We start from the raw sequence: 14890 nt of genomic DNA, 5'->3' as shown, positions 1-14890 counted from the left end.
AAAGTCCTTCCTTTTAGTGCTTAATGTGGAATAAAAGTTCATGAAAGACCACAGTCTCTTTAGAACACTGTCTATATCTTGCAAATTGGAGTCTGTTCCGGGTGGCCATGGTACACTGATTGGATTGGTTTTGCTTCCTGCTTTCTTCAAATCACTCTATATTCTTTGTTTTTTATTCAAATCCATTGACTGGTAGTAGGTTGGTGGGGTGAAGGGAAGGGTAACGGTAATGAGAACAGACAAAAGTGAGACAGTTGGGAGCTAACCCAGGCTCAGGCCCAGTACTGTGCTACTTAAAGTATTGGGGAACAAGATTTTCTTCCAGCAGCCTACCTTCACCCCCTCTCCTCCACACTTCCTCAGACCTTAATGGCTTCTTCTAAGCTGTCCTCCTATGCCATTGCTGCACCACTTTAATCTTAGTAGGTCCAGCTATGTCAGTATTAGTAGGTCCAGCTATGTCAGTATTAGGAATTCATGCATACTGTGACTGTGCTGATAGGCATTGAGGCATTTTGGATAACAAGATGCATAGGGTATAGTGAAGTAAAACATTGCATTCAAACAGCAGCCATTGGCCTGAATAATGACCTTTTTTAAGGTCCCAGGCCTCCATTCCACCCTGTTGTCTCTGCTCCCTCCCCCACAAAAGTACACAGATATTCTGCCAGTCCACAGTTCTAGCATGAGAGACCCCAAGATGCAGATTAATCTGCCCTTAATCCCTCCCGAATGCTATCTTGAAAATACTGTGGATTCCTGGACTCTTCCAGAAACATATTAGTGTGTACTAAAAGTGCATCTTCTCACATCTAGATACTTATCCATTATTTACATTTTAAAACAAAAATCTGTACCACATCCCAGTGCATAAATATCCAGGATTCCACGATACCATAAATTCTCCTTTATCTCTCACTTCTACACCCATTGGTGAAAAGCTGAAAGAATTAATGTACATTTCTGGGAATCTGGATCTTTTTCTGGTAGTGGAGGTGGGATTAAGCTCCAAAATAAAGGACTCTCCACATAAAATGGCCTTCCACCATCCCTCTCCACTGAAAATGAGACCTGTTGATTTAGGTGTCCTATCTGATTCCAACATTTTGGTATTTCTGTAAATTATGAGACAGTCTCTCTGCTAGCTGGAGCCATCACCATTAAGGGCTTTATAGAACAAAAGCCACAGCTTTAAACATCACTCTGAAACCAAATGAAAGTGTGTGCATATCGTGTAGTGTACTTGTGGTGTGGAACAGGATTCATAAGCAACACCTGCAATCTCTAAAATTTCAGGTAGGGCTTAAAGGTGTGTAGCCCTAGGTAACATCTACTGCAATAATCTAACGTCATGGTGAGATTGTTATGAATAATAGTGGTGAGCTCTGCATCTGACTGTAAAGGTTGCAGTATTCTTATCAACAGATTGGGGAGAAATACCCTTAGCTACTGCTGCTACCTGTTCATCTAGTAGTAGATGAGAAGCCAACATAAGCCCCCATTCTGCAAGCCTGCATAACAAACATTCAATTAATTCAGTTAAGAAGGCTGATACAATCTCTGTTATTTCTTCTGTGTTTTCTCCCATCCCACAAACATTCTCAGTCTTCATAGGCATTGGATAAACTATCTGATATGCTAGGGATAAACACTGGTTATAATAAACCCAAACTTAATGGCACACCTGACAGTAATAGGTGCCTTTTCCAGTAGGGTATCTATTCCTTTGCCATCAGTCTCAATCAGCTCCTATGCTACAGTAATATAAATAATAATGAAGGTTGAAGGGAGATGTGGTAAATAGAAAAGTAATAAAAATACAAAATATATGCTCAATTCAATCATTTCACTGCTGCCATGTCCTCTACCTGTTGTATTTTGTCACTTGGGTTGATTGTAAGCTCTTTGAAATGGATTGTCACTCCTTACATGTGTGTAGCACAAAGGGGTTTTGATTGGAGGCCTCTCAATGTTACTGTAATACAAGTAATAGATAAATAAGTTTGTTATGGGATGCTATAAAGTAGCCAGAACACACGCTCAACTTTGAAAACTATTCTCCATATAGAATTCACAATGAATGCATGACAATATTCCTAACTGAGCTGTAAAACTATTCCTATTGAATATTCCTATCCGACGAAGTGGGTTTCTGCCCACGAAAGCTTATGCCCAGATAAATTTGTTAATCTTTAAGGTGCTACAGGACTCTCGCTGTTTTGCTAAAAACAGACTAACATGGCTACCCCTCTGAAACTATTCCTATTGAGGTAACGTCATGATGTGTGATTTGAGCACTGTGGGTTTTTAATTTGGTCAGAGCCCTTGGAAGAACTAACAATGTTGTACCTCTAAAGCGGTGTTTCTCAATTGGTGTTCCGCGGAACCCTGGGGTTCCACGAGCAGCTGTTCTCTGGCGCCGCCGAAAAAGAGAAGATGTCCCGGATTTTTCGGCGGAGGGTATCGAGTGTAAGTGTAATTTAATTTAGGTTTAATTGAGAAATGCTCACCTAGTTGTTTGTATATAATTTGCTTATTTTGACCTTTTTTTGGCTCCATATATAAAAATACTGTTAAGAGTTTGGGGGGTTCCACAATTATTTATCGAGTTCAAAAGGGTTCCGTGGTCAAATTTAATTGAGAAACACTGCTCTAAAGAAACCCCATCAGAGATGTATCTGCAAAAGGGTTGTGCCCAAACTACCATGGGAATCTTCAATTGAATTTCCTGACTTCTTTTTTTTCCCATTTAATTAGATGTGTGGTCCCTTCTGACAAACATACTAACAGTTTAATTCAGAGAAAAATCTCATCATTTTAACTAGCAGCCAGTCACACACATTGTCTTTTCTTCTTTCCTTTTCCTACTTCATGAGCCCTTCTTCCCTTTTCTGAGCTTTATATGCACTTGTTTTCTCTTGTATCTTAACTTGTATCTGGGCCAGCACCAGGCCATCCTGCTTCTTGAAGGGTTAGCTGGCACTCCCAAAAGCCTGGCTTCTCAGCTGAAGATCAATGGTTTCTCTTGTCCCCAAATGTCTCTGAGAGGCACCCAACGCCTGACTCTATTAAACAGTTAATGGGTGTTTTAGAAATTGACAGATCCTGTGAATGCAGAATTGAAAAATTGCATGGTAGCTTATTTAGAATTTGTGTTATTAGTTGCTAGTTAGGGATGATTTACTCCTCAGGGAGGGCTTGAGATGAGAAGTAAACCTTTTAATTCTTTCTGTACCTGCACGTTTGCCAGTTGGCTGTAAGTGAGGCACCTAATTCCACGTGGAGGCAATTCACATGGCCTTGTGGCAGGCTGAATGTTAGAGGTGATCTAAAGGTTCAGGTCTCTTTGAACTTTTCAGACTTGCACAATGTTGTGAACCTTCTGCTCATGCCAAAGTATCAGTCTGCTACTTGCTCTTTCTATTGTTGATATTGTCACTGCTGTCTTAAACATGGTCAAGAGTTTTTAAAATGAGTGCCAAATCAGGCTCCTAAATAATTGACTTGATTTTTCAGAAGTGCTGGAAAGAGATGTAGTTGATGGTACAGGAATGATAACTCTGGTCCAAGTACACCTTAGTTCAACTTATGCGTTGAATTTTAGCCCAGTCTTCTGTGCTACAAGTGAACAGCTTGATCAGAACAGTGCCAGAACCAGTCCAGGAGTGAGTTCAAATCTTCTGTTCTTAAGCACAGTATCATAAAACCCTCTCTTCACAACAGGCTAAATTTTGTCTTCTGCGGGTGGATTAATCTGAATCTATAAAATTCCCCTCATTGCATCTCTCTGGCAGTAGCAGTGTTATGAGTATGAATGAATACTCTTTATGTTTACATCATCTAGCATACAGTGGGTGCTTCCAGAAATAAAGCATTACAAATTATATGTAATGTGGCCTGTTCTGCAACTTCAAATGCTATGTTAAACTGTGTCTACAGTCCATGGTGGCAAACAACACTTAAAGCTATATATTTTTCCCCATCCTGCTTCCCAGCAGGTTGGTTGAGTACTTAGTGGGTACTGACTGGGTAGCTATTTCTAGTCGGTAAGGTTGTTTTTCCTCATTCCTCTAACCCATCACTCTAGAACTTCTTTTTTCCCCCTTATTACTTATAATAAAAAAAAACCTTTGAATTCTGTTTGGACAGCATTTATGGATTTCTTTGTGTTCCATATTTTCCTTTCGTTAACATGCTGTTGTGAACTCTAATTAAAATGGTTAAATCTCTTCTGTCTGCAGGCACAACTTCATCAGGATTGAGCTGGCATGAAATTTTGAAACACAACTATCAAACTGATGGTGAATGTCCTCTGGTGATGCTAAACTAAATGTTCTTGTGAACTTTCTTCTACTATTCCTTCCCCACCATACACTAAGGAAGAAGGACACATCTGGATTTTTTTTAAAAAAAGTGTAAAAATTTTATGGTATAAAAATATAGTGGATATTTTTCCTCCATTGACTTGATGTCTGTATATTTCCTGCAGTTTTAGTTATGAAGTCTGTACTTAGCCAGCTGATTTGTGATTCATTCTTGAGAGCTCTGAGTGGCAGGTACTGTAAACATCCTACACTCTCAGCTGTGGAAAGTAAGGAAGCTGGGAGAAGGCTGTTTACTCTCTCTGCCTTGGAAAGCAGCTGGAGGGAAGATGATGGAGAGTACTGCAAGTTCAAATATGTCTCTGCTCTGATCGTGTTGATTGTACTTCTGAAAACTTGCATTTTGTATTTTACGTTTTGGTGTCCATATACAAGATGATGGAATTACGTAGTGATGTGAAATTTTAATTAGACAGGAATGTGAGACTTAAGCCATAGAAAAGGAGGGATGTGTTGTTAATATGCTTCTGTGGCATTGCTGGTATGACACAGTGCTGAGTGGTAGCAATAACACAGTAGGGCACTTACAACCTGATGTGTTTTTTTTTTAATAGAATGACTCCAAGACAGTAGTTTAATATTGAGTTATTACTTTTGCTTATAAGTATAATGAAAATTAAAAGTTCTAGTATAGCCATCCTCTTGTGTTAAAAAATGACTAAGGCTCCCAAAAATCATGAGACTTTTTTTTTTTTTTCATAATTTTTTTTATTTAAAGAACTTAGGATACTGTTTGTCCTCTGGTTTCTGAACCTTTACGGTTCACTTTTTAGTCCTCATGGTTGTGGAGGTTGAAAGTTAAGATTTACCAGTGTAAACTACCAGTGTTTACTACCTCACAACCCACCCCCAGCTCTTCCTTTTTCCATCAGTGACCACACCCCTAGAACATATGGAAACTCTGAATTTTGCTTCCTGTTCTGGATGTCTGCTCACGGGTCTGAGTTTGATTAGGTACATTTTACAATAAAAACGCACATGTACTGAGTATGTTTAATCTCTCTCCCCTTCCTCCTCTGCCTTACCCTCCGCCCCTCGCTTCATCACCACCCCTTAGATGTTTTATGTTTAATTTTATATTTAGTAACACTGAAATGGGAGTCTTGTTTATCCAGCTCCAACTGTCACAATGGGAGATCTGAGGTAGTCTGGGGATTCTGCTTCATTGTGAAGGATTTCCTAATGTATGTGGCATTATAAAATATATTTAAGCAACTATTTCAATTATAATGTAGGTTCAACTCAGTCACCATTCTCTACTGTGAATGTATTTATTGTGGGATATGCTGTAACACTTTTTGTTACAAAATCTGAACTAGTTGGATTGTACATTGGTAATGGTAACAATAATACTGTAGCTAGCTTCTCTACTGCTTTTTATCAGTAGGTCTCAAAGCACTTTACAAAGGAGGTTAGTATCATAATTCCGTGGAGGTCAGTGAGTTGCCCAAGATCACCCAGCAGGACAGTGGTAGGGCTGGAAATAGAACCCAGGTCTCCTGAGTCCCAGTTCAATATTTCACCAGGCAATACTGCCTCCCAAATTTGATTCCTTAGAAACTCAGATTATCCAGTAGCCTTTAAGAGCCTCAAGACCCAATCACTTCGACTTCTGTCTCAGGTGGAGGAACTTTTCTGATTGTAGCACTACTCATTATAGGTGAGACACTGAGTAATACCTTACTCTCACAGAAGCCCTTGTGGTTTTGGTAAACTTACTGACAATATAAAGACTCAAGTATGAGTAACAGAGGCAGAATATGGCCTTACAAGGCTAGTGCAAACTTTTATTTTTTTAAGTTTGGCCTTTCTCCAGGAGGGGCACAGTAGTTGTTGCCAGGGGTGTTATATTGTGAATAGTGGATGAAATCCTGATTTAATAAAGGGGGGAAGTTAGGATTTTTTTGTATATCAGTATTACTGATATTTTTATATTCCCTGTGTTAATAACAATTGGGAATGAACCCCTGTTCAACTCGGGTGCTTAGGTTATTTCAAATATAAGACTTACGTTTTACAGTAGTCCAGTCCTGTTCCCACTGGAGTTAATAAGAAACTTGTCAATGATTTTAATGGAAGCAGGATTCAACCCAACTGATGTCGATGTTAAGGCACTGAACTGATACTCTAGGTGTAAGCGATCTATTCCTAGCGCTGCCATAGTCATTTTTCTGTGACCTTGGGCAAGCACTCTGTGCTTCAGTTCCCAGTCTGTAAAATGGAGTAATACTTTCTTACCTCACAGGGCACAGTAAACACAGAATCCCATGATGCTACTTTAAGAAGTGTCCCTTTCCATATTAGAAACATGTCTTAACATCATGCCATCACCTTCAAGTTCTACTGGGATTTACATGTCTTCTAGCCTCAGTGCCTTCTCAGTAGCCACACTACTAGAAAAAGAGCACGTAGTGCAAGTCTCAGTGAGGGGTTGCAAAAATAAGATGCTTTTGTGCGCTCCTCCTCATGGTGTAGTCCAGTCCCAGGTGTAAACTAGAGCACCCTTTGTGGTAGCTCTGATTGACACCTACTGCCAACAGCTCCCAGGGGCCATTATCAAGAGAGCCTGTTTTTGTGACAAATCCAGTCCAAGTCTGCAGGCTCCAAGATGTTGGATAAGCATCCTGTAGAAGATCCCCTTGCGGGGGGGGCGGCGCCGGTGGCTCTCCCTTGGTGTCAATCTCCGAGGGAGGCCACACCTGCTGGCGCCAACGCCCTTTGGGAGTCCAAATTAAAGGGGGCCTCCTCCGGCCTTTAGTAGGGCAAGCCTTGGGTTCAGGCCGCTTCTAAAGAGGAATAGTTCCTTGCCCTCACAGGGCGGGCAAACAGTCTAGGGCCCGGCCCTCAGTCAGGGACAGGCCGGCAGCAGGGATCAGCCTTCATCCCTCAGCAGGGCGAGGCAATAGTCTCCAGGCTAGCTCTCTGGCAGGGCAGGCCGGCAAGGGGAGGAAGCAATCCCTAGCCCCAGAGGGGCGAGGAACCAGCCGCAGGCCTAGCCCTCTGGCAGGGCAGGCCAGCACTGAGGGAACACAGTCTTGAGCCCTTGGCAGGGCAAGTAGCAGTATATAGCCTGGCCCTTCTGTAGGCCACACCTCTAGGCTACACATCCAAACTTAGGGGCACCTGCTAGTGCTGAAACTTTGTAGATTCTAATGGCTAATGAAGAGCTCTTGCTTGTCATTGGAAGTGATAGACTTTATTTATCATGATAGTTTATTTTACGTATGTGTATCACTAAATATAAACTACCCTATTTCTTTCCTGGGACTTCAGGAGTCTAAAGACAGTGGAAAAATGTGATTTAAATGACATTAAATGATGCTTTGGTGCTGTTTAGTTTTAGGAGAGCATCAGTTAGAGTTATGCAGACTCACTGCTTCCTGAAGCCTTTGTAGAAGACACTTCACAGGATAGAAAGAAAATAGGAGAGTGAAACCTCTGGCTCAAGAAGAGAAAAGAAAAAAATATCTGGCAGAATATTTTTTTTCTTCAGACTTCCTGAGCACTTTCAAGTGGCTGTAGAAAAGTATTAAAAGTGAAGAATGTTAAAGACAAATTGAAGTTGACGCTTGAATTCTCAGTGTCCGGAGTTTCCTGAACTGACTGAGGCTATCTCTGCACGGACGTCAGCAAATTCGCTGATCATTTATCCAGCTCGATTGAGCAGCAGTGAATACACACTCAATGGATCCGGAACTTGATCTACTGAAACCACCTCCAGAAAGGCTATGTCTACACTAACGGTGGCAAATTCACCACCGTCAGATTGATTTATCCAGTTCGATTGAATGGCAGTGAAGACACACTCAATCGATCTGAAAGTCGATCTATTAAAACCACCTCTAGAAAAAACATAGTGCTGCGTCAACAGATACGCATTTCCCATCGGCTCAGTGTAGTGGAGACAGTGCGTAAAACAGAAGTTACGAAGTCAACGTAAATTGCGCAAGCTGAATTTGCCGGTCAGTGTAGACCAGGACTGAATGAAAAGTTTTTAGTTGAAGCCTACAAAGAATTTAAGAAAAGTCTGAATGGGGAACAGCAAGGATTTACGTCCTTGTGTCCAGGAACTGAATAATTACTGTCAGCCAGGAAAGAAACTCAAGATTCTTGGCAGTAAAAGAGAGTGGTCCAGTATAAAGTACAGGCCTTTGACTGAGAGAGACTTTAAAGGAACTGTCTAAGATGTTGGACATGTAAAACATAGTGAATGATATGGAGAAAGGGCTTAGGTGAAAGATAGAAGTGGCAGGAGGGCAGACTGACTGACTTTGGTTTCACTGAAAGCATATTAAAGATTGGAGTAATGTTTGATCATTTGTCCTCAATTAATTTACAACCAGCAAATTAATTGCATAGAAATGAGCACATTATTTCCTCCATTAGATTAAAACATTTGAAAAAGCTAAACTTCCTTTTTGTGGATGATTAAACAATCTTCCAGTTTTTCTCCCATCTTTTTTTTTTTTTCCGGGAGGGGGGAGATAATCTTAAATGCTATGCTAGACATTTGATATTGTAATTATATTCTCATATGGTACAATTTGACCAGTTTGAGGAATTTGTCTAGATTTTATATTCAACCTTGTACTGAAACAACATTGCTTAAAAGCTTATAGTGATCGTGTAGATGAGGGTTTTTTTCTTTATTGGTTTCCTTGGACCTTTGATATGGTCGATCATGACATTCTTTTGATCTGTTTGAAATAGCTGATGGAATTGTCTCAGACAGCCTTGGGCTGGTTTTATACTGCTCAGTAATCTCTAATTATGTCTGTGATCAGAAACAGTGTGGGGAGGAGGGTAAGGATTTAGGTGCAATCCATTTGACTTGCCTTCACTTTTGTTACTTGGTTGCTACTGGGATTTATTTTTTATGAAGCTGAGTTCTTACTGTTAAGCAAATGATGAACAGATTTATTTATTGCTGCCATCTAATTCTGAATGTTCACAGGCCAGGATGGTAGAGAAGCTAATTTCTCATCAGAGTAATGTTATTGAATTGGTCTAGCTATCCATTAGGCATCTCTCCTTGCTCTCGACCTGTCCTTTACAGTGTTTTGGACAGACCAGTGGAGCTTCTCCAGGGCATTTCCGCTCTCCTGTATTTCTCTGTGAAAGAGAAGAATCTACATTATTTCCTGAAAGGCTGGTCCAAGTGGTTTACCAGCTCATATTTTTCAAAAGCTGCTCCCTTCTGTAGGGGGAATTAATACAATAGACTCTGTGGCTGAGAGAAATGAAAAGCCCACTGAGAAGGGCGAAGCAGCATACAGATAGCTAACTGCTCTCAGTAGGAGGGAGATCCAATTGGCTTGGGAAGCTGACCATGGGTGGTGGGTATAATAGGCCGGGGAGGCTAAGCCTCCCCTGGTACAGGTGACAACAACCTGCAGCCAGATCCTGGGCCATGGTGGCTCCGCCTCTTCCCTCCTCCACTCAACCCCCTCTTCCCGCCGCTCACTGTGTATGGCCTGGGCAGGGCTCAGAGCTGCTCTGGGCGGCCAGGGCTCAGGACTGCTCCAGGTGCTTGCCGGGTTTCGAGGTGAGAGTGGGAGAGGAGCATCAGGCGCAAAGGGAAGAGCGAGGCAAGGCCTTAGGCAGAAGGGGTGGGGCAGAGGGCTAGCCTCCCCACTAGGGCTAATGTGATTGCCAGCAGAGCTGGGAATGGAGTTTGCAAGGCATTTGGCTGTAAAGACTTGAGGAAGGTGTAACCAGAAAGAGGAATCACATGAGGTGGCCTTGGGAAACAGTGGAGAAGGGCAGTCTTGGGTTAGGGCAGATGCTACTTCATGGTATTGGATCTCAGGGCTGCACCTTATAGTAAAGGGGGAGGGCTCGCTCCCTCCTCCCCGTGATGCCACCTAGGAAGGAGGTGAAGAAACCCATGCACCAAAGGAAAAAGGACTGTTAAGGCCAGGGAGAGTGAGGAACTACCAGGCCCTTCAATACAGATTGCAGTCAGCCCATGATTGACAGAGAAAGGGGGAAACCACTGCACTGAGGAGTGAAAGACTATTCAGCACAGGAAGGGCAAAAATGGTTGTTCAGTTCCAGGAGGGCCAACTATAAGGATTGTTCGGCTTAGGGAGGGCTAAAGTATCTGATTTGAGCTTTTATTGGGACTCTAATTTTGCTCTGGAAAAGGGAGTAGCTTCTGCTTTGCCAAAAGGGCAAACCTCTCAAATGGTCAACATCACCTCACCATCAGAGAGAGACTGCAGAGCAAGGGAAATTCAGGCCTACCTACACCCTGATTCTGGGGCGAGGAGTAAGCTAAATCTTCACATCACTCTGTTCTCAGCGATCCTGAACCGGAGGCAAAATAAAAAGCAGCAGAAACCTTAACTATGTTCTGCCCAAACCCATGCTCAAACTGAGCTACTCTGTGAACTGGTTCCTTCCACTTTTCTTCTCCTTAATAAAGAAAGAGCATAGGAGTCTTCCTTCATACACTGCAGTAATTCAGAGCAATCTTTTTAAAGAGAGCTTTATGTCTTTTCCTACAGCATTCCTCAAGCAAAGAAATCTAAAAGAGAAACTGTATTCATTCCTTCTGATCCCCTTGAAATCTGAACTTGGTGGTGGCTAAAGGCAGGACTAGGAATTCTTGGAAAATCTAGTAGGAGGTATTTTTTAATAATGTGGATTGGGGGGGGGGTCCTCACAATATCTATTGCTTGTGGTGTCCTTAGAACGTAATGATCAATATGTTTAACACAAGACTGTGCTCAGTCCTGCATGAGAGCACAAATATTAACAGGAGAGAGGAGGAGGATAAAAGCAGCATTTCCTTTCACTTCCCTGTGCAGGGAAAGGCACAACAGCAGCATCTGCTCCCCTGAGTGCAGAGAACAGCATTAGGCTGCTGGTGCTAGCAGTGTTCTATCCCTACTCCAGTACTGACAGCAGAACTGACTCGTGGCAGAGGGAGGGCAAGTGCATACTGCACTCTGTCAAGCAGAGGTGCAGCAGTCCCACAACCCTTGCTTTCCAAGAGCCCCTTTGCTTCTTGGAGGCCTAATGCCTCCTGGAGCTGGGGCAAAGTACATACACCATTGCCACCGGCCATGGACAGAACCTTAAAATTGTTCTGCAAAATATTTTTTAAAAATTGAATTTGTGCCTATTTTAGCTTCTTGTGTATAAGAAGAGCTAAAATGTGGTTATTTTAAGCTATGGGTGAAAGGTTTGGGAAGACGGAAGTGGGAGTTCCTGGCTCTCTCTACCTAAATGTGAAGTCTGGTCTTTATTGTTTTCGTAAAAGTCTCAAACAATGTGTATTGGAAGCACTTGCATCTGAATTGAAGATTCGGGGTGTTTAATGTGTGACAGAGACTTCCTTTCTCCAAAATGTTAGTCAGTCACTGAAGATGTTAACAAAATGTGAAATAGTCGGACTGGAAAGCTAATCTCTCAGATGCTCAGCTTTCAATCTTTTATCTCTTGATATTTAAGTTTGCCTCGCAAATTCCCTAGATCCCCATTTATCTTTGAGCTGGTCTACATCCAGTTTTTGTGTCAATTTAACTATATCTGTTTAGAAAAAGATTGGTAGTGGTATATTGATATCAACACTTTCAGATCAATATAACTACATCCATACTAGGGTGTTGCACCAATATCATTTTCAAAACAGATATAGTTAAACTAGTTCAAAATCAGTGTGTAGTGATGCCCTTAGAGTCTCCGGAAGGAGACAAAACCTGAATTTCTTAAAAAAGACAGATTTTTTTCCCTCCATTTTGGGGAGGAACCAAACCTGTCAGGCCCATTTTTCTTTTTCTGTTTTTAGAGATCATCTTTAAAGATACAATTTTGCCTGAATTATTAAGAATTTAAAGCACCATGTGGAAAGATATTTAGAAATAATTATGGTAATAATATATTGCATATAATTCGAATCTTTGACCAATTAGAATGATTCCTCCCTTCTGAATACCCTAACTAATCTTTGGCTGGGCAGTTGCCAGTCAAGTAGACGTGTACCTTCATGAGGTGTGTGTGTGTGTGTGTGTGTGTGTGTGTGTGTGTGTGTGTGTGTGTGGGGCATGACTTCGGTGTTTTGTATGTGCTTTAGAAACTTAGCTAATAAACCTTTTAAAATATGTTTTATGTAAAGGGAGCTGGTACAATTCCAGTTACAATTCTGAGAATGTTCCACGGCATATCCATAGATTCATGCATGCTCACACACCCACCTTAACATGGTTGCCAGCTAATTGGATCATGTGGCTTCAAAAAGAGTTAACTTCTTGAGCCCATTAGGAGAGTCTTACTGAGTTCTCAGCCTGCCTGTTCTGATCCATAGCTAGGTATTTGCTAGCAAGACAATTACAGGTTTAACAGATCTGTACTATTTTATTTGCTGATTCCCATGGCACTGGTGGGGACATGATGCTGCTTTGTGTATGTGCCCTGTCCTATCCTTGCCTACAAGCTCCCATGCCCTAGAAGCCTATAGTGGGGCTTCCATAGATGTCGGGAGTATGTCCCCTTTTGCCTTTCCCTCTCCCTTGTCTCTCTTGAAATGTACTGCTGTTTGTCCCCCTCTGCCTGCAGAAGTATGTTGGAGCATCAGGCCCTCTGACCTCATCACAAATAATTAATCGCCATGGACACCAATAGCACTGTGTAAAATAACAGTCAGACCATGCAGTAATTTTGCTGTCAAAAATAAAATTGAGCCAATTCCTTCTGCTTTACCCTGGAGATTGTAAGTACAATAAATTTGACTTTGTTTTCCAAGGACTGACTGTTAGCTCACAAAATATGCACATTAACTAAATGACCAAAGATTCATGTCCTCAATATACTGTTTTAAGAGAGTTTTGGACTTTTTTGTTAATACTTACAAGTGTTTTATAATATGACCCTCTAAAATGGACTCAAATTCATAGCCATTATAAAAGTTCCAGAGGGTAGCCATGTTAGTCTGTATACAGCAAAAACAACAAGAGTCCTGTAGCACTTTTAAGACTAACAAATTTCTGCAGGCATAAGCTTTTGTGGGCTGCAACCCACTTCATCAGATTCATGAAATAGAAATCATATAGGACATATATATATACATCCAAGGGTAAGAAGCAACAATGGGGAGGGTAGGTGTAAATTTAGTCCATTCAGTTAGAGTAGTTGAGGCCTATTCACAACCATTGATTAGATGGTGAGAATGTGTGAACAGTGACAATTACTTCTTGTAATGAGATAACCATTCCAAGTCCCTATTCAGACCCAGTTTGATTGTGTCAAGTTTGTATATGAGTTCCAACTCTGCAGTTTCTCGGTGAAGTCTGTTTTTGTATTTGTATTTCATGTTTCTTCACAATGATTGTCAACTGAATGTTTTACTTTGGTTGAAATACCACCAGAGGGCACTATAGTTCTTATACAGAATCTTAAGTATATGGTTCCATGAATGATAATATCAGGGGGAAGAAAAACAAAACAAAACAGCTAGATCTAAAGTGTGTGAGATGAAAGGAATGGGTAGGTGGTTGGCTCGGCTTGGCTTGGCGAAGTCACTGAAAACCTGTCTAAGGAATGGATAGAATATTCCCTTTCAGAAACACGAGAATATCTATATTGCGTTGAGAGATGTAGCATGTCTGCTGCCTGCTTGTGGGGAAAATGTTTATCTTGATTTAAACATGGTAAAATTCACCCAGATAATACAGTGATGAGCAACCTTATCAGTGTGTATTAGTCTCAGTAGAATAATAACATATCAATGGCCTTATTTTAAATCCTCTATCATGTATTCACACATACCTTGACATAGCTATGTTTAAGATATTGGCATAATCTGCAGGAAAATAAAATACTGAAATCATTTTTGCTCAGATAGCCTCTCCTTTCATTGCTGAGTTACCCTACTAATGTCAGACCAAACGAGGGGTCCAGGGGTCAGAGAAACAGGTTTTGAGGAAGTATCATCATTGCAATTTATTTTTTTTTAAACTTTGTAGAGGCGGGGGAAAGTATACAATCAATAAATAGTTTTAGAGGGAGGGAGATGGTTTCTGTTTGTTTGGGGGACCTATTGAGTCTTATATAATTATGGAAAAGGTAGAATTGCCCCGTTGATTTTTAGCCACACTGCAAAGATTTGTATTTTTGAAATGTATAGGTTGATAACAATAAAGGATTAATATTTCAAAGAGCATCATGGATAGAGAAAAATAGGATGCCACCTATGTAAAGTTACAAGAAAATGAAAGCAATGAAATCCTCTTAAAATGTGAAGGAGGCACATTTAATGTAAGGGAGCAAATTTTTAAATTTGCCTTAAGTCAACAAGTGTAATCAGGTGCAGTCACAATTTATAACAACCGCAGGCATGATCAGTTAGACATCTAAACGCTACACTCCCTTCTCCCCTGCTGCCCTTGTGTTAGTATCTGCAATTGATTGTGGATGCAAAAATGTAAAATTAAAGGCTGGTTTTTAAACATTTAGCCCAATATTCCTTGCGATGAGTGTCTCTTATCACATCTTTCTCATACCAC

General features: G+C 41.1%; 1 long non-coding RNA gene across 1 annotated transcript in view; it reads left to right on the top strand.

Moving 5' to 3' along the window:
• The window catches only part of LOC137143089 (uncharacterized), a 43760-nt gene extending 39300 nt beyond the window's left edge, over positions 1–4460 (top strand). Inside the window, exon 3 of the long non-coding RNA XR_010917110.1 lies at positions 4242–4460. This is a non-coding gene — a long non-coding RNA (uncharacterized lncRNA). The remainder of the gene's footprint in view (positions 1–4241) is intronic.
• The last annotated feature ends 10430 nt before the right edge of the window (positions 4461–14890 follow it).

Source organism: Emydura macquarii, unplaced genomic scaffold, assembly GCF_026122565.2.
Source record: "Emydura macquarii macquarii isolate MOO-44397 ecotype Brisbane River unplaced genomic scaffold, CSIRO-AGI_Emac_v2 contig_3295, whole genome shotgun sequence".
NCBI classification, from domain to species: domain Eukaryota; kingdom Metazoa; phylum Chordata; order Testudines; family Chelidae; genus Emydura; species Emydura macquarii.
The sequence above is the reverse complement of the archived record's forward strand: the minus strand, read 5'-3'. Positions and strand labels throughout refer to the sequence as shown.